This window comes from Gymnodraco acuticeps, unplaced genomic scaffold, assembly GCF_902827175.1.
Source record: "Gymnodraco acuticeps unplaced genomic scaffold, fGymAcu1.1, whole genome shotgun sequence".
In the NCBI taxonomy this organism is placed as follows: Eukaryota; Metazoa; Chordata; class Actinopteri; order Perciformes; family Bathydraconidae; genus Gymnodraco; species Gymnodraco acuticeps.
The window spans coordinates 737334-763308 of NW_022991286.1; the positions used below are offsets into that span (position 1 = coordinate 737334).

Here is a 25975-nt window from a genome sequence, read left to right on the forward strand (position 1 = left end):
AGAACCTGGTTGATACTAATGAGAAAGATTATTTTCAAAATCTGCATCGAACTGTTTTGGCTCATGTTACACCAAGTTCGTGAGAATCACCCATTTAGCAGTTGAACATAAAAGTCAGCTAACTGAGGGTCACTTGCAATGACAGTGTTGTGTCTAATGGCGCATTTCCACTGCAGCGGGTAGCTCGCTTTAAGCGTGCCGAGCCGTGCGGGGCCCGTTTTTGGTTGCGTTTCCACTTGGCCTAGTTTTGGCCCGGGGCTACTTTTTCACCTTTTTTCTGGCCCGACTAAATCGTGGTTCTAGGGCCAGGAACAACCAGGCTGAGTCGGGCTGAGTATGCTAAACTAGAGAGAGAATCGCTGGCAAGGGGGCTACAACTACAACAAGATGAACATATTTGACCGTGAATTAATTGTAATACACGTTTCAAAATGATGCCGAAGTAACAACATACTGATACCGGTTAGTAAAAACCATGAATTAATGCTTTGACAAGTCTGCAGAAAGACGGCAGGCGAAAAACCCTTTTTAAAATGCGTGTTTTCTAAATGTAGCTTGGCTAAGCTAACGTTATATATGCTCCGACCGTCCACACTTACAACAACGGCCTATACAGACATAAATAAACCAGCGACTGTATTCGCCATGACACAGGCAGTCTGTGGTTTGTACTTGTTTAACTTTTGTCAAGTTTCTGAACAGATATGAAGAGCTGTGAGCTCCGAGTGCTAAGAGCTAACGGCTGTGTTGTTTTTCTGGGGCTCTCATTGAAGATGACGTCACGGCTCCGCCTACACTGCGTTACTATAGTAACTGCCCCAGTTCCTAAACTGTAGCGAGGCCTGCAGTGGAAACGCGCCATAACTGTAAGCTTGTCACTCAGAGTAACCTACAGTTAATTTAGCTGCTGGAGAAGAAAGATCAGGGGGGGAGGGGGGGAGAGAGCTGTGGTTGATGGGCCATTAGTTGTGTAAATACACAGCTGAGAGCTGCCGTTTCATTCAGACTGTTTAAAAAACGGTAACAACGGACTATATTTCTTAGCGGATGCACGTCAATTTAAATCAATACATACAACTATTTTTTAAATCAATACAAACATTTTCTAAATCCATAAAAGCATTTAAATTAATATTGGGAGTCCTGTCGTTACTTCGTTACATTAAAATATAAATATTCTTAGTGAATTACTGAGTTTAGGCACGTTAATAACGTTTTAATGAAGTTGAATACAGTATATTCATATGTGTCAGTGATTTCATGTCAATTCGGCGAAAAATGATCGTGGTGACGATGATTAAATTAGGATTAAAAATCGAGAGCCGGGCTGCATTTCCTCCCGTTCGTTTTTTTCGACTAAACAACAATATTTTGTTAAATAACAACATGGTGATGTTTTGTAAATGATTACATGTCTCTTATTTAGCACAGAGTATGATATCCGTGACATACGGATCTTAACAAAGTTCCGCTGTACATCCAGCGTACTGTATCTGACTTTATTTCACATGAGCTCCAGTGTGGAACCCCACTGCACCCCCTGGTGGATCAATGATCCATTGCAGCTGGCTTCATAATAATTACATTTATTTATCACGGGGGAGGTCTCAAGTCAAGCTGGAGGTTTTCGCTTGAGCGAGGGCAGATCACGTACCAATCACGGCCCTCGCGTTTCAAACTGTCTGAAATGAAGCGCTACATCTGTATGGACCTCACCTTAAACTTGTGCTTGTCTTATATTGTAGTAAAAAAGAAAGTGAAACCAGATTTTAGATTTTATTAAAATATACTCATGTATCAAGCATCATTTACCTAAATTTAATTGATTTTGCTAACTTATAACTTAACGTATGAGGCAATATACCCAGCCCTTCGTATTTGTTTCTTTATGTGGACCTCAGTGAGGAAACATTTGGACACTGTTAGAAATTAAAAGCCTTGTTTTGACGGCATAACTTAGTTTAAACATACCATCAGTTTAAATGCTGTTTCATACTGAAAAACCAGAAGTTCTCGCGCACAATGTCTGTCAAGCTTTTATTCTAAAAATCCTTCATCTCCGGTTAGCATTTAGCATGTGGCTAATATTCCTTTCCCTATAGAGGTGAATTTCGAAGTGAAATGACACGGAGTGATGCACACCGAAACCTACTGATTTTAACACTACAACTATAGACGTCGAGATATTATTATTGCTGAATATTAAAATGAAGGTACAGTTTATTTTAATAAGTTTTGTTTACAGACGTGGGTAGCATATGACAACTTCCGGGACTATCGTAAATGATAACTGTCGTAAAGTATTTCCAGTGTTTTTTAAAGTATTGAATTACAGCGTTAAAAATGTATTAAATGAAAATTCATGAAAGAGATAAGGAGGAGAAAAGGTGTGTTTAGTTATGTAATGAATGTACAATAGGGGTGTAACTAGGGGTGTAACGGTTCACAAACATTTCGGTTCGGTACGTACCTCGGTTTTTTGGTCACGGTTCGGTTCGGTACGTTTTTGGTACAGCAGAATTTTTTTTCACAAAACAAAACATATATATATATATTTTTTTATTATTATTATTAAACTGTGAATAATGTATTCACTCAAATAAATACAAAATATAATAAAATAAACATTAAGGTGCAGCATTTCGATGAACTGAAATAATCTGTATTTGAACTTTACTGTACTAGTACTCACAAAACATAAACTATTAGTTTTGGGTTTTTAATTATTATTAAACTGTGAATATTCACTCAAATAAATACAAAATATAATAAAATGAACATTAAGGTGCAGCATTTCGATGAACTGAAATAATAGTACACTGTACTGTACTAGCACCTAAGCAGCCAGTTTGACATTAGGACTTGCTTGTCATTGTATTTTCAAAGAAAAATGAACTTCCACATTGCTTGCCGAAAGGGCAGATCTGCTGGCACTAACAATGTCTCCTGATGTGGAGAAAACCCTCTCGCTAGGGACAGAGGTAGCAGATACAGCCAGGTAGCGCTTTGCTAACATGGCAACATAAGGATATTTGGTGTTTGTAATAGCTTTGGTTCGGTCTGAACTTTCTGCGAGTGGTGGAGGCTTACATGCTAGCGGGAGTTGGGTTTGCATTTCAGTCTTTTTTCTTTTGGTATCGGTGATATTCACGTTCGAGTGATGCCTTTTCAAGAGTGTGCAAGTTTGATGTATTGCCAGCCGCGTAACCAATGTTAGTTGAACAATGCCGACAAACAGCTTTGGTTCGGTCCACCTGTCTTTGTCCGTCATCCTTGTACGTAACTGCGAAACCAAAATGTTCCCAAACCGGAGACTTCAATGATGCTGGAGGATTTTCGAGCTCAACTTTATCTGCGTTCGCCATTTAGACAGTTCCTCAAATTACTGACTACATTTGAACGCATCCCTCTGACCAGATCTCATAGTATGCCTCTTATCCAATGAAATGACTTGCTCGCTCTATGACGCGTTGAACCCAATGTAAGCAAATTACTCTGAATGCTGCGACGCAGCACCTGAGATTACTTCCAAAAAGTTATTCACGTTCTCAATTTTTTACGTTTAACGTTATATTCGTTCGGTACACTTCGGTACACACCTGTACCGAACCGAAGGGCCCGTACCGAATAATTTCGGTACGGGTCCGTATTCGTCCCGTACCGTCACGGTTCGGCACATGCAGTCACACGGCGAATACGCCTTTTTTTACGAGTGGGGAAAAAAGTCTGTCACTCAGGGCAGCATTACACTATATATAATCCAGGGGGCGGTATTTTACGGAGCCCCCTAGGGGACATGAAGCGAACCGTGACTTCTGTGAACCGTTACACCCAACCCAGTCTCATAAAAAAACGTGTAATACTACGTTGGTCCACAACGTAGGACGTAGTATTTCTACAAAAACGCCTCTGAAATTGTAAGATCCCTACGTTTTTTTTCACCATTCATTCCAATGGCTGGCGTCTACAGTATGTCACGTGATCTTCACATTTCTCCCTGCAGAAAAAAAAAACATGGCCGAACTTCGTTTTATTCTCCGTGTAAAATGCCTATTTTAAAGTTTTTTTGGCCATTAAAATGCGTTTTGATGTCATTTGATGCGAGACATATGAGTTGTTATTTCAGATTATGTGTGCAGTGGATGTACATGATATTTAGTTTGCTAGTTATTACGAAGATTACTTCCGGAAATTGTGTCGATACAACGTTTTCATTGTTACCAAGGTGGTTGCTAGGGACGCTGATATCGATATTATTTCTGTTATGTTGTGTAACAGTTTAATGGTGTAATCTTTATTGCTACCCCCTTCCCCGTCAATGTATAGTGTTGGTCCACAGCGCAAACGTATTAGTTTAACAAAATCCGCATCTAAAATTGTGGCATAGATACGTTATTTTCCCCTGTGCAATTCCAGTCTCAAATCTCACATCACATCGTCATAAACAAATACCGGAAACAGACCGAAAACACTTTATTCCGAGTGTGCTTGCTTTTCTCTTTGGAGGTCATCACATAACGGCATTGTAATACACGGTTCGGCTGCATTAAATATTACATATCTGCCATAGTTCTCTATTTATAGAGCCCTGGGGCCTAATTTATAAAGGGATATACGCTAAAAAAATGGCGTACGCCAGTTTCTACGCAATGTTTCCGATTTATAAAATACTAACTTGACGGGAAAATGTGCGGTCCTCCACGCAAACTCTAACCCAAGCACAAAAACGGGAGAGACGAGAAACTGCGACACCGTTGGCAGAAGGAAGAATGGAGAGAAATATGTGGAAATAATACCATAAATAAAATGTTACCTCTGATTTATCATATATGAATTCATTTTCACAAATTGATTAAAGCCAATCTTAACATGATTAAACAAACGCCTGTTTGAGACTCCTCAGTGCACACAAAAACATAACTTGGAGAAATAAATAAATACGGATATGTTATTGAAAACCACCTCGAATATGTTGTGTTAATGTTATGAAATGTTTTCTCATAAATGATGCGGTAAGCAGAAGGACAGAATTACGTCTAAACTGACGCCGTTTTGCATTTCTATAGGTTGTAGATACGAGCATGGTTTTATATACTATCATGTTTAATCGTGTTTTATGCCGTAGTTATTACACGTTTTTTTGTGAGACTGGGTTGTTACACCCCTAATGTACAATGTCAAAATCCTCTGTTATGTGTGATATCTGACATTGGTGAAAGGAGGGCGGAAGATTACGCCACAGTCGCCATTGAAGAGGAGGAGCCAAATGAGATATTCAGGGCCCTTCTCACTTCTCTTATTTTTCATTTCCTTGCTTCTCGGTCTCACCGGAAGTTGATTTGTCTGCGCCATCTTGAGTAGCGTCCCAATGGCCTTATTTTTGCCGGAGGAGCGATAATGGAGGAGCTATAATCGAGGAACCACCAGACCATCCTTCGATGAAATCCTCAGACTAGCCCCGCCCCCTTACTGTGTATCGCTCACTGATTGGACGATGCAGTGCATGCACTGATCTGATGCTTCTTGACATGAGAGCAGTTTCCCAGCGGAGTGAAGAAAATACATGAAACTCACGAGAGTCACTCCTCAGTTTATACCGTGTTTTGTTTCAATTAATGTATCATTTAGTTACAAATATGTGATATATCTGAACAACAAAGTGGTCAAAAATCATTTTATTCATTGTTTGGAAACATTTTCATAATCGCTTTTTTTGTTTTACATTTTCATTTATTGTCATTTCCATTCAGTCAGTCATTAAGTGCTATTAAAATGTTAATGTGCTACATATCCACACAAACAAACAAAGTGTGCAATCCAATGAATGTTAATCTAACTGGGTTTTGATAGATAACATATCTCTTTTTCTTTCAATTATTTTATTTATTTTGTGCACTCTAATCAATATTAATCAAACTATTGTTCATTTATACATTTTAAGAATGGCGTTTATATTTTTTGAGAATGAGTTCTTATTTAATTTAATTTATTTGGGTCTACAACAGATGATACAAATGTTTGTGTCAGTAAATGTGTGCTAACAGAGGCGGGGGGGTGTGTGGAAATATCGGGGACAGAGCTGCTGTCAGATGATAAGCTGTGCGGTGCCATCACAAACGGACGTCGCTTCACGTGACGCTCCGGAGGAAAGGACGTCCCATTGCTCTTAAAACTCATTTCCCTGCTTCTCGTGGTTTCCTTGCGTCTCTCCATGCTTCCCTGGTGGGAGGGACTAGTCACAGGGAAATGACGCAAGTGAGGGACGCAAGGAATCCATTTAACCGAAGTGAGAAGGGCCCATAGTCAGGTGACGGAGTGTGTGGATTCTCTTCTGCTCGGCCGACACTGTTGGAGTCTACCGGACCAGGTCCGTCCTCCGCGCAGATCGTTTGGATATGGCTAGAGCGGGGTCGCTGTCCGGATCTGCCGATGACCGTTCTTAGTTCTGAGGGAAAAGGAATTGTGTCCTAGACACTATTCTCTGTTAGCTGTACAAAACTAGACTTTGCACTCCAATGGATTGTTTCTTCAAATAAGCACTTTATTACACAGTTCAACAAAGATACATCAATCTGATACTATACCACAAAGCGCCTTGGACTCCTTCTTCTTGAGTTCTCACCGTGACAAGCTCGTCAGTGTAAGATCCCAGTTGAAGAGAGCCTCGAGTACTGAATACATCCTGCTTATATACTGTTCCTAGCGGAGCCCCCACCTTCGCTGCTTTCTTGTGGTGTAATCTGCCGTTGCTACCCTAGCAACTCTTAGGTTAGCCTTCGGCGCGCTTTTGTTACTTCCTTATTTGCTTTCACTCACTTCCTTATCTGGTTTCACTCACAAGACTGCCCTTGTGAACTGTTGCGCCTGCTTGGTGGGTGATTTAGTGTGAGAATAATGAGTTCTGCAACCTTGTGGCTTATCAGTTTGGACATAACAGGATGCCTCTGTTCTTAATCTGGTTGACCCCGCGTTTTTGTTGCACACAGTATTCACATAGTATATTTCCACTGAGGCTTCTCAGCAGTTGGACTTTATCCTTCAACACTCAGAGAGGGAGCTTTTCTCTTCCCTCTCACTGAACAATATTCTGCTTGTAAAATTACCGTGCCTTTTTTAATTAAAGTACCCATTTGAACCTTCTCAGAGACTCCATTGGCCTCCTACTTTTAAAGCTTCTCTCCTGGACGCGAGAATAACGAACAAAGCTAATAATTGGCATGACCCTGAAGTGATCTCGTTGGACCGGGGCCCTTTCTCATTTCATCAAATCCCCCTCCTCGACTCCTCGACTCCTCCGGTAGTGACCAAAGTGACATATAGTACATTATTAGATGGCTGCACTTTGGTTAACAGACTAACATTGATTTCCTCCATTGGCTCAATTGGCTCTGTAATTATACCATAACCTTTTCTCCTCTACCCCTTAACTCGTCTTCCTATACAGATTTACTTACTTACTATCTATCTAGAAACATGTATCTGGTTGATTTTTTGATTTCCAGGATTGAATGTCTTTTAACCTCTTTTCCTTTCTCTTTCTTGATCCTCCTTAGCAACCTTCATTATAGTCCTTGACAGTGGTCCGTACTGGATTAACAACGTGTCACATGTTAAGCATTTACAATCAGAATCGAGTATTCAACTAAGCCGTGTAATACAAGTTGTTAGTAGCCTTAAGGTCATACACAGTTGTTATGCTACACCACATTGCCCTTCACTGGATGTAGAATGAGCTGCACTAAACTACATTTTAGCATTTAAAATACCTAGCCATTCTTTTGCGATTATTTTGGTAAAGTAACTCAAAAGTAACTACAAAGTAGTGTAACTTATTACATTTCAGAGACAGTAATATTGTAATGTAACTTATTACTTTCAAAAGAGAGTAATATGTAATATATTACATTTTGGAAGTAACTTGCCCAACACTGCTGACATGTAACATTTTATTTCACCTTGCTCTGTTTTTTAACACACATTCAAAAACGGGAACATTTTCGGGAGTTTCAACCAGTTACCGTCCACCAAAAACGGGGACTTTGCCTGGAAAACGGGGACGTTTTGGTCACCCATCCGACTGTGTTTACAGCTAAGCACACATGCTAACATTAAGACTACAAGCTCACTTGGGGTTGAGGCTTGTTTACACGTTGCTTGACCCACACATCTGATCTAAACATAGTAACGTGTGTTGGGGAAAATAATTATTTAAAGTTATTTAATAATCGTGACATTTATTGTACTTTTTGATGGATGAATGATGCTCAAGGTGAGGGGGCAAATAAGACAACTGAGGGGACAATGCTCCCTTTTGCCCCCTCGTGGCGCCGGGCCCGGGACACAGCCAGAGTTGGAAGCTGAGGAAATTGAAGTGAGTGTTTGTGTAAACGACAGTTGGAGGCTGTTTTAAAAAAAGTCCTTTGTGTGATGAGGCCTGAAGTTTGAAGCTTTATCCGTGGTTATTCTGTTCTGTTTTCAACCAGACATTGCGTGTGGATTACAACGGGAAATGCGACATTCGTGCGTCAGATAGACGATATTCTTCTGATTGTGTTTGGATAGCGTCCCACTTTGTCCCATTATAGCGTGTCTAAACAGCAATAGATAATCATAGTGGCTTTTAAAGTCAAATATTACGTGGATAGGTTTGAGGCCTATAACGTAAAGGGTTTAAGGCCCATTTTCATTGTAAACTACATAGACATTTTATTATTTTAAACTACAGTGTTGTTTTGTGTTGTATTTTCTAGACTGTAACATACCACACCAGTGGTTCCTTTTGTTTAAACTCCCCTGTGAAAGCCACGTGGTGTATTTTCAAATCCCTTTGTTCTGCCATTTTGTTTAGCCCTCATGTTGACAATCAGCCACACGGCAGTCGCCATTTCGTGAAATGCTAATTGAAAGTACTCTGTTTGTTCTAATACACCTAGTACCACTCACATGAGACAAGGCACTCCATCTTGTGAAGAACATCATACTTCTTGTCAGAGTTGGAACTAGAAAATAGTCAGGTTATCTATACCGTTGGAAGTATTTGTAGGGAAGGAATATTGTATTTCCTAAAAGTCCAATCTGATTTTGGAAGTATTTCTGCTTGCAACCAGTATTGGCGGTTTTTGAAATATTCCTGTTTGCAAATGTGTTTTGGCGGTTATGTGCTGTGTTGTTTAACCATAGTGTAATTTACTTCCCATATTTAAGATATTTTTAAGGAAAATAAGCTTCTTCTTGTTAAATAGAGGTCAGTTTTGCAACAGCTATCCCTAGTGGATTGAGCTGGAAATTACAACATCGCACTCTGCTGGTAGTACAGAATTATTACACAGATAGAGGAAACACCTCTTAGGGAAAGATACAATAACATTCTGAAGTTTAATTTTAAGTGGTTTCTAATGATAAGATGAGAAACTTTACATAATAGTCTTTCAAACTAGACTGTAGAATATTCAAACACCAATTTATTGAAGCTAACACAAGTTATGATATTTGCATAATTTCATACACTTCGGTATTGTTAGAGATTAAAAGGGATATCTGGTCCGCTTTTCAAATCTCTGCGCGTCCCTATCAAGCTGGTTAATACAGGAAGAAATCCAGTGCCACCAAGTAAACAATATCTACTTTAATGGTAATATGACAAAACAATACAATCAATACAGTACAAATTCAATACAGTTAATCTTTGGGATCCCGAATTTACCTGCACGTGAGCCAGCCAGAGGAAAGAGGCTGAACACCGCGTGTGTTTCTGTGTTTCTACTATTTGACCATGGGAGGAGTTATCAGATCCTCCCATTCGGACATCATTGATTGGCAGCCCCAAATATCACCAACACCTTAGACCTTAGGCTTCACCAATCCCTGTAGCTAGATCTAAATTGAATGCAACTCAAGACATGCTCTCACCTTCCCCCATCTTCCTTTGTCCTCAAAAACACATGTCAAACAGGCCCCAAATCCAGCTCACAGTTTTACCCATTTTAAGCTTATCCATAGTTTGCTAACATGAATAAATACAAATATAACTCTACAAATCCCCCTTTTGGTCTCATTTTAAGAGATCAACTATTTCAAGACATTCACATTATAACCTGGGATTCAGACTATTTAAACATTCAGGAATGGCTCCACATATCAACTTCATATGACCGTGTAGGAATACCAAAATATGTCCTCAGTGTTTAGACAAATCGTTCATCAATAGCACAAAAATAAACATACCAAAAAATATAGAAGAAAATAGTAAAATATATGTTTCCAAATAACCTCTTTTATCATTTATCATTCAGTCCTCCTTAATCATCAAATTACAAACTTTAAAAATAGCTTGCATCTCAAAGATTTGCTTCAAGACAATTATAGTAAAAACACATTTAACATTTAGGATTATTAGCAATCCACCTGAGGTATAACATCTGGATTGTAAAGGTCCAGTTGAAATTCACAGTTCAAAGTATAACATTCACAGTGGTGATTCAATTAATCCGTAATCTGCAAAATTGCAGTGTCTTCAAGCTTTAACATTACTTCACGTATACTTCATTACGCTTTAGTCAAAAGTAAGGCACTTATCTATACACTCATTTTAGTCAAATACATTGTTCAAAAATCTGAAAAAGAAGAATCAGACATTTATTGCGTAGTGTAAAAACCCGAAAAGGTAAAATCTATATACATTTTCTACATTCTGAGTGTCAATTCTAATCAACTTGTCATTCATTTTGTGGGGGTCCCCATGGAGCAGAAGCCGTGATTGTGCCCCACGGATCTGAAAGCTGGGCGTCGTACATCAACACGGAGTCATCCACTGTGGAATATCCTACTAGTCTCTGTGGAGCCTGGAGGGCGGTTTTGGTCATCTTTCGTATGGCTAGTTTAACTACAGTGACCAAGCAGATTATCACAATTAGCACAACTAAGATAAACATTGAAACGGTCACTGCAAATTTAACCAACCCCGGACCCCACGATCCAAAAGTTCCAGTTAAATCCCCAAGGGTAAACCCATGAGTTTCATGCAACTCTTTTATCCCCCTGGCGGTATCATGAGCCATATCCATGACCTCAGGTGTAGCATCAGAGATGAAAGAACAACGCTCAGATCCAATCACCTTGCATGTGCCCCCCTGGGCGGCTAATAAAAGATCCAGTGCCATACGATTTTTTAATGCTACAGTCCTAACCTCCTGTAATTCTTTATGTTCGGCTAACATGGCTGTGTTAGATGCATTTAAGTGATTTTCCACTACTTTGGACAACGCCGCAATTTCCTGCTGAGAAACATAAATACCGTACCATGGTAAAAATAGACTAGCCATCCGCTGTCCTTCTGTAATCGACCTGCTGTTTCTATGTAGAGAGGGAAGTATAGCTGCAATCTCATCAGTCTTTACTTTACGGATTAAAGGGATTAGATAGGCCAGGTAACAGGTGCCATAGAAAATGTCATAAGGCATACAGCCATAGGCTCGGTCCCCACAAACTAAGTAAACCCTCTGCGGGAGGGGCGTTCTGGCTAACTGCACCTTTATTACGGTATTACAGTCGCTGTGGCCCACATCTGGAGAGGTAAGAGATTCCATTCTGGAAACAGATGGACACATTCTTCCACTCATGTACTACAACTGGGGGAACATAGACAGAACAGTCACGGGTAGGGGACTTACCTAAGGGTAATGGCTGCGAACAGTCATGTATTTTAACCTCAACTGAGTCCACTGTTCTGGAGCCAAACCAGGGCACTACTGTTACCAAAGCCTCAACTAATAAAGATGGAGTGTGTGGTTGCAGTGTACATATTGGACTGGTAAAGTTAACTGAGCAATTAGTCTGGGCTAGGGCTAATTGGAATCTGTATTCAAAAGCTAGGTTAATATATTTCTTCACGGTCTTAGGACCGTCAACTGTTTGAACCCCTCTGGCAGGTAATCTTTATTTACTGTCTCAACAATGAGCGAGATTAAACCCTTGTATTGTAGAGGTTTCTCAGAGTTTATTGGATACGAAGGAGTGTAACAATCCTCGGCCTCATCTCCAATGCGGGATGCTATGTCATTCCAGCTAACTAAACCGTAGTCAGCTTTCGTGAAAGGAATTGGGCTAAACATGGGAGAATGTACGGATTCTGGCATGTTTTGGCACAGCCAACAGTTGCTAACATTGCGTTCATGTGCATAGTCTAACATTAAACTCATTGCCGAATTGGTTTTAGTTAGTTTAGGTGGAGCGATTAAGGCCTTTTTTGAAGAATCTACATCCTCTCCTGTTTGTTTAGGTGGAGTGGATATTAGGGCTTTTTCCGGAAACCCTTTTTCATGATATGGTTCAATATATGTTCTAATAGAGGCGTGTCCGGCGACCCCTAAATTAGAAAAATCTGTTTCATGCTCTGGTTCAATAAATGCACATCCAGTGACCCCCGAATTGGGAGCTTTGTAATCTGTAATCCCGGAACTCCTGATACTGCGTCCTTGGATACGCTTTCCACACCGTGGAGTCGCCACCCTTGCTAAAAAACACAGGGTACACTGTAAAAAAAGATCGTAATTTTACAGGAAATAACTGTAAATTTGTATAGTAATTATCATGTTTTTTTAAATAACTTGCAAAATCCTGTAAAATGACAGATATTAACTATAAATTAACAACCCAAAACATTATTTGAAGTATTTTGACAATAACAACAAATAACGTTTATTTCCTCTTTTTTTTACTGTAAATTTACTATATAATATTTACAGTATTTTTGCACTTTCAGAAAATACATGCAGATGTACGTAAAATAAAATGTTTTTATCTGTAATTAAATATGTAACTCGTAATATAAAAGTGTATTACTATTATAAGACTTTAAGATGTTCTTTGTAATTTTAAGGTAAACATAAAACTGTAAGAAAAGCGTAAAATAAAAAAAACGTAAAATGTAAGTAAAACATTTTTACATAAATCATTTTCTCAATATTCGATTGAATCCAACAAAAACACAAAATATCCAATGTTGAAACAAAAGTAAATAAATATGTTTTCATGAAATTCCTAACTTACTATATTGTAAACATCTACAGTTGACAATATCATTAAAAAAAAAAATCATAGAAAGTGGAGAAATCTATGCAGGGAGGACCAAGGTTTAAAACACACACTGTTATTTACTCAACAATAAGTCACAGTTATCCTTGTTTTATTTATGTGTTCTGTTGCTGTGTTTATTTTCCATTGGTCAATTTACAGTAATAAACCTTAGTTTTACAGTATAATGTATGGTTTTCGGATTCTGGCCGACAGCCAGAGCTACGGCACTTGAAATAGAATTCAGCCAAAACACGGCAGACAAGTCAGGCATGTTTGGAATGAGTCCACAACACTCCTGATTGGTTAATATAAACATCATCGAAGAAACCTGCCAATGAGAACTGTCCGCGCCTGTCGTTCACATTTGAAACATCCAAGTCAGTTTGAGCGGGTCTCCTCCTGCTGGAGCTACAGCTATCTGTGTGTCTGTTACAGGAGTTTATGAATTCATATCGGGATCATTTTACATCTACACGTTAAATATGAGCATCGGGACGTCAACAAAGAACAGAAGACTTGAGATCTGGTGAGTCCTGCAACTGTAATGGAGTTAAACATGTATTTAGATAATCCTTACTTAGTTTGTGAATGTTTTATTTTTTATTTAAGGTTACGTTTCTTCTTCTAGTTAGCTGAGTTTCTTCCCGTTAAGTTGGTATGCATAATTAATAGGTTGTTAAATGTTAAGAATCCCTGAGATGCTGTTTCTTGCAAGATGTTGCGCCCGGGAAACCCGGCTTAACATGCGGCTGCTAACGTTAGCTTACAGTTTATTGCAGTGCCGCCCCCCCACCCTCTCGTCTCCAACACGGGAGAATTACACATAAACATGCAGTGGGGTGTCACAGTGTTGTCGCCAAGTTTAATGTAAAGTTTCACAGCTTTCTTACAGCGGAATCTAGTTTGTTAATGCTCAGTAGCCAACAGCTAGCATAGCATAAACAGCTAACCGCTAACGTTCGGCTAATTTGCTAGTTAGCTCTGCTCTATATATTACACGCTAACATGACTAGCTAATGTCACACTGTGAACTAAAATACTTTTTGTATTACTACATCATACATGCTTGGTCCAAATCACTGCTAAAATTAATTATTTTTGAAAATGTATAGTAAAGAAACACTCAGCCATGCATGAAATAACATAGCAAAAGAATACGGGTAATGTTTGACCCATGTTGTGCCTTAGAAGTGTAGTGATACAAACATGATTTTTATTCAAAAAGTAAGAAAGGGACAAATACAAATTTAGAATTGGTGTTGATCCAAAACATGTTAATTGAGGAATACCTGGGATCCTGAATGGTTAAAGTAATTTATTGCAAAGATATTTACAATTAAAACTAATTCGGGTCACTTTTGACACATGTTGGTTGTATGTTGTGTAACAAAGGGTTAACGTGACAGCTGTGATGTTCACTCTTTTGACAGAGCACCAGTGGACAGCGAAGACTATGGAAGAGAAGATGTGATGGTTTTGTGTGGAAAGCTGCTGACGCCAGCCTGTGTCCCTCATCAGTCTCTCCAGGCAGCACCCAGCTATTCTTGCAGATGAAAATACTTTGATATGTGAGTAATAACTAACTTGTGTCTAACATAATATTGAATGTGGTTTAGTAAAGTATTTAAAAATACCCCACATTGTACATGTACAGGACAATCAGACCTTGTTCAACATAGATCATCAGACAATTGTTTTGTCTTTGAGGTACAGCCGCAGCAGAGAGTCTGAGTTTGAAGAAAACACTAACATTTTATTTAGTGTTGTTTAATCAATCAATATTTACTGGTCTTGAATTTCCTCACTGTATTACAAAATCCTCGAATCTTATTGTACAGGGACATTATGCAGATTTCATCACCTGAAGATACAAATATAGATTCAGCGATATGTACCATTTTAAGGAAATAGACTGTTAGCGGTATTTACTAAAGCTCCGCAGCTGTAGCTAGGCGCTGCTAATGAAAACTCAAGTGCTCAATTTGTTGGTTTTTATTTTTTATTAAGAATTGACCAAGCATATCTTCCTCTTCGAAATCCCAGTTGTACTTCGCTAACACGCAGTGCCTGGGAGGGTGCGTTTGATTGTTCCCACAATAGTGCGTGCTTGTGCTTCAAAGGTCCATCATACAAGATGTAGGGGATCTATTGGCAGCTGCTGATAATAACATCCATCATTATGGTTTACTAATAGTTATCACTTCACTTCCTCCTCCAGCATCTGGACACAGCAGGAACCTACGCCAGGATCCTGTTTGTGGACTTCAGCTCTGCCTTCAACACAACACTCTGGCTGGAGGCTGCGCTCCATCAGGACCAACACCTCTCTCCCTCAGGACCAGAACCTCTCTCCATCAGGACCAACACCTCTCTCCATCAGGACCAACACCTCTCTCCATTAGGACCAGAACCTCTCTCCATCAGGACCAGAACCTCTCCATCAGGACCAAAACCTCTCTCCATCAGGACCAAAACCTCTCTCCATCAGGACCAACACCTCTCTCCATCAGGACCAGAACCTCTCTCCATCAGGACCAGAACCTCTCGCCACCTCAACAAGGCCCCCCCCCCCCCCCCCCCACTGACACTTTACCTCAGCCACAACGCAGACTCTATGCCAGGGGTGGCCAACCAGTCAGAGGTTAAGAGCCACATTTTTTCTATGTTACTTCAAAGAGCCACATCAAACACACAGTCACTGATACCGCTTGTTTCAGTTTTTTGTTTTCTGGAGACAAGATTTCAACCACGTCACTGATGCATTTTTGTGGCATTGGGATATATATTTTTTAAATCCTCTGGAGCAGAGAGGAGCTGTGGATTATTGTTATTGAATAATGCATCAGTGTTTCTTAGGGTCAAAAACACTAAACTCACAACTTAAAATGAAAGTGTTTAGTTTATTTAATAAAAGAGCACATGTTCAATGTGAAAAGTGACAGTAGTTATAGATTATTTGCAATTTGGTGCTATATATATATATATTTTTTTTAAATTATATATATTTTTTTTTAAACACCTTGAATTTCAGGGGGGGCGCGGGGCTCCGTTGGCGGGGCGCAGCGCCCCTCCAAGACAATGGTAGGGGAAACACTGGATAATGTTTAATCAACGATAGGTTTTCCCCCCTTCAAAGGTGATTGGTTCACTGCATCGCAGGTATTATTGTGATTGGCTCTTGGGCCACATACAAATTATACGCGCTGTCATCCTCTCATACTGACACCACACATACACCACATACATAACACGGGACGAAAGTAACGGAGCGATTTTATCCGAGGCCAAACAACTTTGACCGGCCAAATTACGTCAGAATTATCAGCATTCAATACTTAACAGACCTACTAAATATCAGGTTTAACTGTCAGGAGTAGCTAGTGTTGTCACGATACCAACATTTTGGTTTTGATACCAAGTCAAGAATTGCGATTCCGATTCTTTTTCGATATTTTCTTTAAAAAAGGGAAACGGTCTTAAATGTAATTATTGTGCTTTATTTCACACCAGAACCATAACACAAACTTTTAAACAATGAGAACAATAAATACAATAAATGACAAGAATTCGTATTAAATCAAATTAATAAATGTCTGACAGACAGGCCTCGTGGTGTCCGTAGGCTTGCCCTCACTGTCAGAGATATCGCTCAAATACTTCCAAATTTCGCTTCTGGCGTCTTTCTTGTCAACAAGCCGAAGCGCAGCGGCAGTTGCACTCCCACTTGCAGCCATGCTTCTCGTTTTCTCACATGCTCTGGCAGCTAGCGCGTGCACGAGAGAGGGGAGGCACTTGAGTGTGCTTGAGAGGGGAGGGACTTAGAGCGTGCTTGAGAGGGGCGGGACTGCAGGCACGGCTGCAGTGCAGGGAGTGGAAGCAGAGCGCTGAACACACACGGCTCTTATTAAAACGGCGCTTTCTCACCGGAGTACTTTTCCCCGTTATTCTTAAAGTACCGATACTAATGAAACGGAGGAATCGTAACGTTTTTAACGGCAGGGTATCGCGGTACCTTTCAAGTATCGGTACACCGTGCAACACTAGTCAGGAGTCAGTGTATCTCCCCCAAACTCACACATATAAAATTCGATATGAACTGAAGAGCCGCATGAAACTAGGCAAAGAGCCGCATGCGGCTCGAGAGCCGCGGGTTGGCCACCCCTGCTCTATGCATTACATAATGGAGATCACAGGATGGTAAATAATGCAATGTTTAAATATTGCTTACTGCACATATTTTATATTCTATAATTTATTGCATTCTATTTCGATGTAAGTTACTGCTTTATTTTATTTCTATCTTACTATATTTTTATTACAGTGTTCTTAATATAGTTCGCTATCTGTGTACTTTTTAATTTTTTTAATTTGTATGTCGTGTGTCCAGGTGTCGTGGTGCACGACACCTAGTCAAATTCCTCGTACGTGTGAACCTACCTGGCAATAAACCCGTTTCTGATTCTGATCGGTTTGTCCTCTAGGTTGCACTGCCACGTCTACAGTAGCGCAGAATGGACAGAGGAAACATGATTGGGCCTCAAGTTTTTTGCAGCCAATATTCATTTATCCTACAGGGGCGGCTAGTGGAGTACTTCGTGACCACAAAGTGTGAACGTTGTGATCAGCTGTTTTAGCGCAGTTCTCCAGTGAAGGGGGGGGGGGAGTCTCCCTCCGCAGCCGGTTGGCGTAGTTTGGGCACAATTCCGTTGTACAGACCGATGTTAACAGCAGCCCTGTCTGTGCACACGGAGACCGACTCTCGTCCGGTGATCTAACCGCCTTCTGGAAAAGCTTCACAAGTACGTCGGTAAGCAAATGCGCTTTGTGACAAGTGACGGTACGCATTTCAGATTACGCACATAATCTGCGTACCAGTTATGTGCACCCCTGTACTACAGCAAAAGTATTCTCCGTCGGGACTTCCTGCAACAACACCACGCCGTAATCAAAGATGTTCTATTGAGAAGACGATCACTACGTGACAAAAGTTTTCAAAACCGTGGCTACTGAAATCAATCTTACTAACTGCTGTCTGTGCAATTTACTCCGCGAGTTGGCAGACTTTATTTTGCTTACTTTAACATCATTTTTCATGGTGGGGCTAAGCCATTTCTTGGTATGGGTGTAGCCTACCCCAGCCATACCCTGGCGCTGCCACTGGTGGCACGTATGGGGCGGGCCATTCTGCACATGCGTTAAATGCGTTAAATATTTTAACGCAATTAATTAAAAAAATTAATTACCGCCGTTAACGCGATCATTTTGACAGCACTCATTTTAAGTTTTCAGAGTAATTGTTTCCTACAGAACATTTTGTGATGTCCTTTTGTTGAACCTGTTTGATTGGAAAATGTTAGAAAAAAGCTGTAAGATAACAGTATTCTAACTTTAGGTTCTGTATTTATTTTAGTGTTTGATCATACAAATCTAATAAAAAAAATGTAAACTGTTTTTCTCATCAGAACTTTATTTAAGGTATTTTAATGTAACATTTTAAGACAATGGATTTTGAAAAGAGAGGAAAGTTTCCTCTAAAATCTTTAAGGACAATTTCTGTATACTAATTGCTTTTGCACTTTATTTCAGTTAATGTATTTTTACTTTAATTTAATGTTTTTTGTTTGGCAGCCGCTGCTGCCAGTCATTTGACCGTTTTTTTACGGGTTTTTTGCCCGTAGAAGTTTTAGTGCTGTACTTTTATTAAATGTTATTGACTGTAAAAAGAGAGGATAAATCTGTAAAATTACAGTGTTTGCACGTTAAAATATTAGTGCTGTACTTTTATTAAATGTAATTGACTGTAAAAAGAGAGGATACATCTATAAAATTAGAGTATTTGCCTGTAGAAGTATGAGTGATGTACTTTTATTTAAGGTTATTGACTGTAAAAAGAGAGTATAAATCTGTAAAATTACAGTGTTTTCCTGTAAAATCTTTAAGGACAATTCCCGTAAATTAATGGCTTATTCACTTTATTTCAGTTAAAGTATTTTACTTTAATTTAAGGGTTTTTGTTTGGCAGCCGCTGCTGCCAGTACTTTGACCGTTTTTTTACGAGTTTTTTTTTTACAGTGTACGTAATAACACAGTTTGGTGAGTTACATATTGCAGTTGGGCAGTCAAAAGAAACCTTCTGTGGTTCGTGAGCAGAGAGAGGGGCATTCCTCCTTCTTCTCTCTCTGTGTCTCTCTCTCATTGTACTGATTGTTTGTGTGGTGATTGGAAACAACATGTCTTTGTCGCTAGGCACTGATTGGCCCGTTGGTGTGATTTTGCCCTCAGGGTCTGGGCCACCTGTCATTGGAATGGTCACAGCTTCATCAAGCGGGGCTACCTTGGACAGGTACAGCAGGCCCAGCACGAGGAGGATGATGACAGCTTTCACACGCCAGCCTCCGGTGGAGGAGACAGACGCCATCTGGAAGCGTTGATCCACCCCGCTCTGCCTCGTTCCCTCAGGGCCGTTCCTCGACGTCCTCTTCAGCCCGCCCGCTTATGGCGACTTCTGGGTCGGTGATGGGAGTGTTGTCCTCTGGTTCCTCCTCCTCTGCGCGGACCACGTCCGTGATGATGTCGTCTAGGGTCCTTCCCGGAGGTTTCCCCACTGCGCACTGATTCCAGTGGTACCAGATGTCTCCTTTCCCTTCCAAGCGGACAGCGTGAGATGTCCTCTGCATCACCCGATGGGGTCCAGAGAACCTGGGTCTCAGCCACTTGGGTCTGATCGCTTTCAGCCAGACGAACTCCGCAGTGTTCGCTTCGTGTTTCTCGGGTCCCCCTTTTGCCTCTGCAACCTGGGTGGAAAAATCTGCCACTAATCCCTTAAGTTGCTGGAAGTATGGTTTCGAACTCAGAACCTCTACTTCCTTTCCTACACTTAGGGCTCCTGGACCTGGGAACTGGTGACCATAAGTGAGCTCAAATGGAGAGAAACCTGTCCCTTTGTTAATGGAGCTCCTGATTGACATAAGAGCTAGAGGCAATGCGTCTAACCATTTCATGCCCGTCTCTTCACATGCTTTGCTGAGTTTTTGTTTTAAGTTATGGTTCATCCTTTCCACTTTTCCCTGAGACTGTGGATGATAAACTGCTCCAAAACTGTGTCTTAGTCCTAGGGACTCTTCTACTGTGCGTAGGTCATGGTTCTTGAAATGGCTGCCATTGTCTGACCTCACTTTCCTAGGAAATCCATGTAATGGAATGTAATGCGTGACTAGGAATTTGATCACTGAGTCTGCATCTTCTCTTCTGCAAGGGATAGCTTCTGGCCAACCTGTGTATCCATCTACTACTACTAACAAATATCTGAATCCTCTTACTTTGTCAATCATGTCAGTGTAGTCAATGATGATTTCTTCTCCTGCCATCTTAGGTAAAGGAAACTTTCCCTGGTGTGGTTTCACAGTGGCTCTGATGTTATGGGTTAAGCAAATTCACACTCTTCTAGGTGATTTGCTATCATGTCTGGTAGGTATGGGTGCCACCAGTGGGTCAAGTGCCTGTTCATCTGAGTTTTACCACAATGCGTTGGGCCGTGTGCTTCTTTAAGCATGGATCTTATCCACTCTGGGGGTATAACCGGTCTCCCATCTGGGGAGTACCATATCCCCTCTTTGTTGGTAGCTCCCCTGTTTGACCATAGTTTTTTGTCTTGAGGAGACCCCGCTTCTTGAGCTTCTTTAAGCGTCTCATCTGTTATTGCGGGCAGCAAGTCAGCAGATTTTAAGACAAGCATTTGATACCATGGTGTATATCCTGCCTTCTCTTTAGCTGCTTTGTCTGCTGCATTGTTACCCCAAGCCAAGTAGTTGTTTTCTGCGTTGTGACCTTTACACTTAAGTCAAGCTAACTTGTTGGGCAACATTACTGCTTCTGCAAGCCTTTTGATCTCTTTCTCATGTTTGATGGGGGTATTTGTGGACGTTACAAATCCTGCTCTCAACCATTGTCGCATTTCCACGTGAATTACGCCGTGGACATATGCTGAATCAGTGTAGATGTTTACATCCTTTCCTTTTGATAGCTCTAATGCTGCAATGACTCCCATTACTTCTGCCAACTGTGCTGATACTTTCCCTGTTACTTCCCCAGCTGATACTTCCTCAAAGTTTCCCTCAGGTTTTTGTTTTACCACGGCATAGGCTGCTTGGAGGCCGTTTTGGGGGTGTCTAAAACAACAGCCGTCTGTGAACAGGTTTTCTGCCTGTGGGATGGGCTCGTCTCTGAGATCTATTCTTAGCTTCACATCTTGAATGATTCTTTCCTCACACCTATGGGGCTCTCCGCTACCTATGGTGTCTGCGCTGTTAACTCCTTCGTGTGTGTATGTGATGTGTGCCTTTGTCAGAGTTTTCTCCAGCCTTGTTTGTCTCGTTGAAGTCATTGTGAATGCACTTGAGTTCACAAAAGAGACAATGCTGTGTGTTGTCAGTACTGTCAAAGGATGGCTCATCACAATGTGTGAAATCTTGTTTAAGATACGTGCTGTACCTGCCGCGTGTCTCATGCAGGGAGGTTCTCTGTTTTCCACTCTGTCCAGTGTAACACTGACATACATCAATATTGTACAACCCCCCTTTTTCTGAAAAAGAATCCCATTTACTGTGTTTTCATTTTCAGAAACATCAAGAAAGAATGGTAATGCATAGGATGCAGCGGCGAGAGCCGTGACTTGGGACATGGATTGTTTGAGAGAAATGAACGCAGCTTCTGCCGCTTGTGTCCAGTCTAGTGTGGCAGTGAGATTGCGCATGCCTTTCTCGTTGATGAGTTTTCTGAGTTCAGCTGTTCTTGGGTTATACTCTGGGATGTAGTGTCTGCTGTAGCCTGTGAGGCCCAAAAAAGACAACATGTCTTTGACTGTCTTGGGTTTCGGGTGGTTCAAAATGTGTTCCTGATGCGCTGCTGACATGCCCGTGCCTGCTGGGGAAATCACTCTGCACAAAAATGTCACCTCTTTACGGGTGCATTGTAGCTTTTTCTTGGAGACTTTGAACCCTGATGTGTGGAGGCGCACCAGTAGGTGTCTGGTGGCCTCCAAACAAGAGGCTGCAGAAGGTGCTGCGATGAGAAGGTCGTCTACATACTGTATTAATACTACCCCCACTGGCAATGTAACGCCCTCTAGCTGTTCCCTGAGCACTTTGTTGAATATTCCTGGAGACAAGCTGAAGCCTTGTGGTAGTCTTGTGTATTGTAGTTTCTCCCCTCCTATTGTAAAAGAAAAAATAGGTCTCATACTCTCTGCCAGAGGTATGCAGAAGAAAGCGTTGGCTAGGTCAATACAGGTGAACCATGTATGTTCAGGTGAGACATTACAGATAGCCGTGTAGGGGTTAGGAACTGGTATCAGAGCTGTAGTCGTAATAGCATTAATGGTTCTCAAATCATGAGCCATTCTGTACTCCCCGCTAGATTTTGATACAGGAAGTATGGGAGTATTCCAAAGGCTTTGTGAGGGTTCTAACACCCCTGCTCTCTTCAGTCCCTCAACTGCCTTGTCATCACCCCCTTTTGCCTGTGGTTTGATCGGGTATTGTGACCGGTTCACAGGCACAGAGCTGCTCACCTCAAATGTTACTGGTGTGGCTTTCAAGCAGAAACCTACATCATGAGAGTGCGACGCCCACAGGTCAGACGGGAGATCACGCAACATGTCAACTGTATATGCATGGTCAGTTTTTTCCCTACCATGATGTCTATCTACTTCGTGTCTTTCCATGTGGATGCATTCTTGTGTGTAGATTTTAAGACGATACGCTCTGTGTGAGGGAGAGTATGTCAGTGCTGCGATCTGCGTAGGTTCCCAATCTTCGACTTCTAGCAGAGTCTTTACCATGGGACTAAGTTCTTTAGCTTCATAACCCTTTCTGATAGCTAATGTAATGTGTGTTGTGGACTCAGCAGACAAACGGTACCAGTACAGTTGTTCATCAGAGAGCTCAACCGACGCAGCCACACCCGCCTGTCCCACAAAGAGATTTGTCGTGGTAACGTCCCAAACGGCCATAGACACCTCATTATCATACTCATATTCATAACTTAGGTCGTCTCTTCTATCAAAATTCAGCGTCAGGTGGGGGGGGTCTGGAGGGGGGCCATAAGGCCTGAGGAGGTTAATCCATGGCTTCCATTGTTGAAAAATGGAATATAGTCCAGGTGTGTTGTCCCGAGGTCGGTCCAACAGTCCCCAGAATATAGTGGCATGTTGGGTTGCTTCTGCCTCAGTGGACTGGGCCAACATCATCTGAGAACCTGATTTTATGGTAGATAACGAACAATTGATGGTTGTGCCATTTGGGAATGATATTATCAGTCCATCCGGGGAACATAGGATGGAGGCATTCGCTTTGATCAGAATATCCCTACCCATGAGGTTAGCCGGGCTTTTCGGTGCAAGAATATACTGGTGTAAGAATGTCTGTCCTGCTATCTTGGTGGATAACAGCGTGGAAAGCGGTTTTTTTTCTATTTTTCCCGAAAACCCTATGACTGAGACTGTTGTAGATGTTTTGGACGCCTTGAAGATGGGAGAATTGATGGTGGAATATCTTGCTCCTGAATCAACAAGGAATGGTAGGTTTGAGTCTTTAACAGTCATATTAATGTATGGATCCGCCAGGCCCGTACATCCAGGGTTCCCTGGGCGTCTTCATTCTTCGTAGTATTCCCCATCATACAGGACAAACTGGCCATAGGGGGCGGCCATAGCATTAGGGGCAATGTGACCCTGGTTCGGTTGTTGCGGCAATGGGACAGCCTCCTGGGGTGTCTGGATATATGGTCTCTCTGATCCGTTCCCCCCTTTAGCCCGCCCCCTTCCTGGTGGGCACTGCTTGAACCAGTGATCTGGCTGTCCGCAAATGAAACACACCTTCACGTATTCCAATCTAGGAGTCATTCCAAAGCCACCTCGACCTCTGACCCCGCCTCTGAACCCGCCCCTCTGTTGCCAAGAGCTATTATCGTAGCCAAATTGGGGCTGACTATAGGGCGGACCCTGGTTGGAAAGGCCCCCTTTTGGGTTTTGCTGCCCCTGTGGCTGCGCGGCCGGCGCTACTGGGTGAACAATCAACTGTTTGGCATTCTTTTTGTCATCCTGAACTGTTTTCCGGGCTATTTCCAGCTGCGTTCGCAGTAACTGCACCCTCAACTCCTCTTCCTCAGTTTTAACCTCTGTATGTTGTTTGTTAAATTTACTCAAATGATGGGCTAAATGACGTTCCCACGTCTGTGTTTAACTGATCTACCTCTGGATTGTCCTCCATCAGACTTTTAATTTCTTTCGGCACTGCTGCAAGCACTGCTTTACGGAACATCTGTATATGTTGGTCATTATTATCTGGACTGTAGTCAGTTGCCATTGTGTATTGTTGGCGTGCCCTGAGCAACATGGTTGCTGCAGCCTCTCCAGGTGTAAATGTAAATGACAGTGAACCGTAACCTCCCCCTGTCTGTGGGAAATGTTCTCATTGCTTTGCCCAGCTTGCTGTGAACATCGTTAAAGGAAATAGGCACGTCATCTTTCATTGTCGATGTTCCTGATCTATCCTCAACTCTTTCTACCTCATAATATGAAGTCTGTTGTGCTAGTATTCTCCTGAAATCTCCCAGACAGATAGTCTGTCCTACAGCCATGTCCGCAAACCTTCGCATCCAATGTCTCCCTCCCTCAGTAGGCAACGGCATTTTATCGATCAGCGCATGTATGTCCCCTAGTGTGAAAGGATGATAAGCCGTTTTCCCGTTTTGCGCGGCCACTAAAGGCGCCTGTAATACTGGAAACATAAAAGCATGCTCGGTGGGGTCTTCTGCGGTGTGGTGAGACCTTAATCTGTTACGGGGCATTGAAAGAACCTGATCTACCTCCACTAGTTCACTTATTGTTCCTGTCAGAGATATCTGCTTAACTTTGCACCTCGCCCTCCTGCTGTCTTCCTCTTCCTGAGAGCTGTCTTTACGACCCTGGCCTCCTGCTTCATTGTAAAACCCCCCAGTTTCATGGCTTGCTGTTTCCCCTATCCCTTTTATGGCCCGCTATCTCTCCCTCACTTTTATGGCCCACTGTCTTTCTATCACTTCTGTGGTTCGCTGTCTCTTCCCCACTTTCATGGCCCGATGCCCCCCCCTCAACACCTGGGTAATAAGACGTAGACGTCTGGCGTGATCTGTTCTGAAAAGGATCACATCTCTCCCCCTCCTCAGCGCGCCTGCGTACACCTGTGTGCCGGCCTCTCCTCTCCCTATTTTCCTCTATATCTTCCACCGAGCCTTCATATCCGCTCTGTTCCTGTCTCCTGTCTTCCTCCTTGCGTCTATCTTGAATCTGTTGTTCATAGCACCGCCTTTCTCGCATTTCCCTCTCATCTAGGAGGTCAGTTGTGTATGTTATGTCTGCCTATGTAGCGCCTGAGTGGCTCTTTGTAAGATCTGTCAGAAGGGAAGTCAATTGTTCTGAGGTGAGCTCCTTATCAAGTGGTCGACTGTCCCCTCTCGGGGAAACCCCCTCCTGGTCTGTGTTAAAACTAGGCCTCCGCGTGGTGTGTGCGCTGTCTATTCTGTCTAACGGGGAGGAAACGTGTTGTTTAACATTTAGTCCTTTCTTTGGAGTAGGGACGCCCCTTAACGGACTCAACGCTACTGTGCCCACCATTCTATAGTTCCCTACCCTGTTGTGGCCCCGGTTGTTTGCCCTCGCTGGCGGAGTAGACGAAGCCTGGGACCTGTCTGGAGTTGGAGGTGTCTCGTTGGGGGAGCTTGAGTGGGAGCGGTGGCGGCTGGTGTGTGGGACACTAATTGCCGAGGGCACGCGGCTCCGTTCGGATGCTTGGCTTAGATCCAACTGCTGAAACGTGGATGGCGGGTAGCCGATGTCGAAGAGATCTTCGTCTGACTCCGGTGA

General features: G+C 42.0%; 1 long non-coding RNA gene and 1 pseudogene across 1 annotated transcript; one reads left to right on the top strand and one right to left on the bottom strand.

Moving 5' to 3' along the window:
• Positions 1 to 13132: 13132 nt before the first annotated feature.
• On the top strand, positions 13133 to 15494 carry LOC117562151. The gene is made up of 3 exons (XR_004571501.1): positions 13133 to 13600; positions 14505 to 14642; positions 15293 to 15494. It is a non-coding gene; the product is annotated as an uncharacterized LOC117562151 (long non-coding RNA).
• A 4035-nt stretch (positions 15495 to 19529) lies between these two features.
• LOC117562143 lies at positions 19530 to 22729 on the bottom strand (annotated as a pseudogene).
• Positions 22730 to 25975: the final 3246 nt, after the last annotated feature.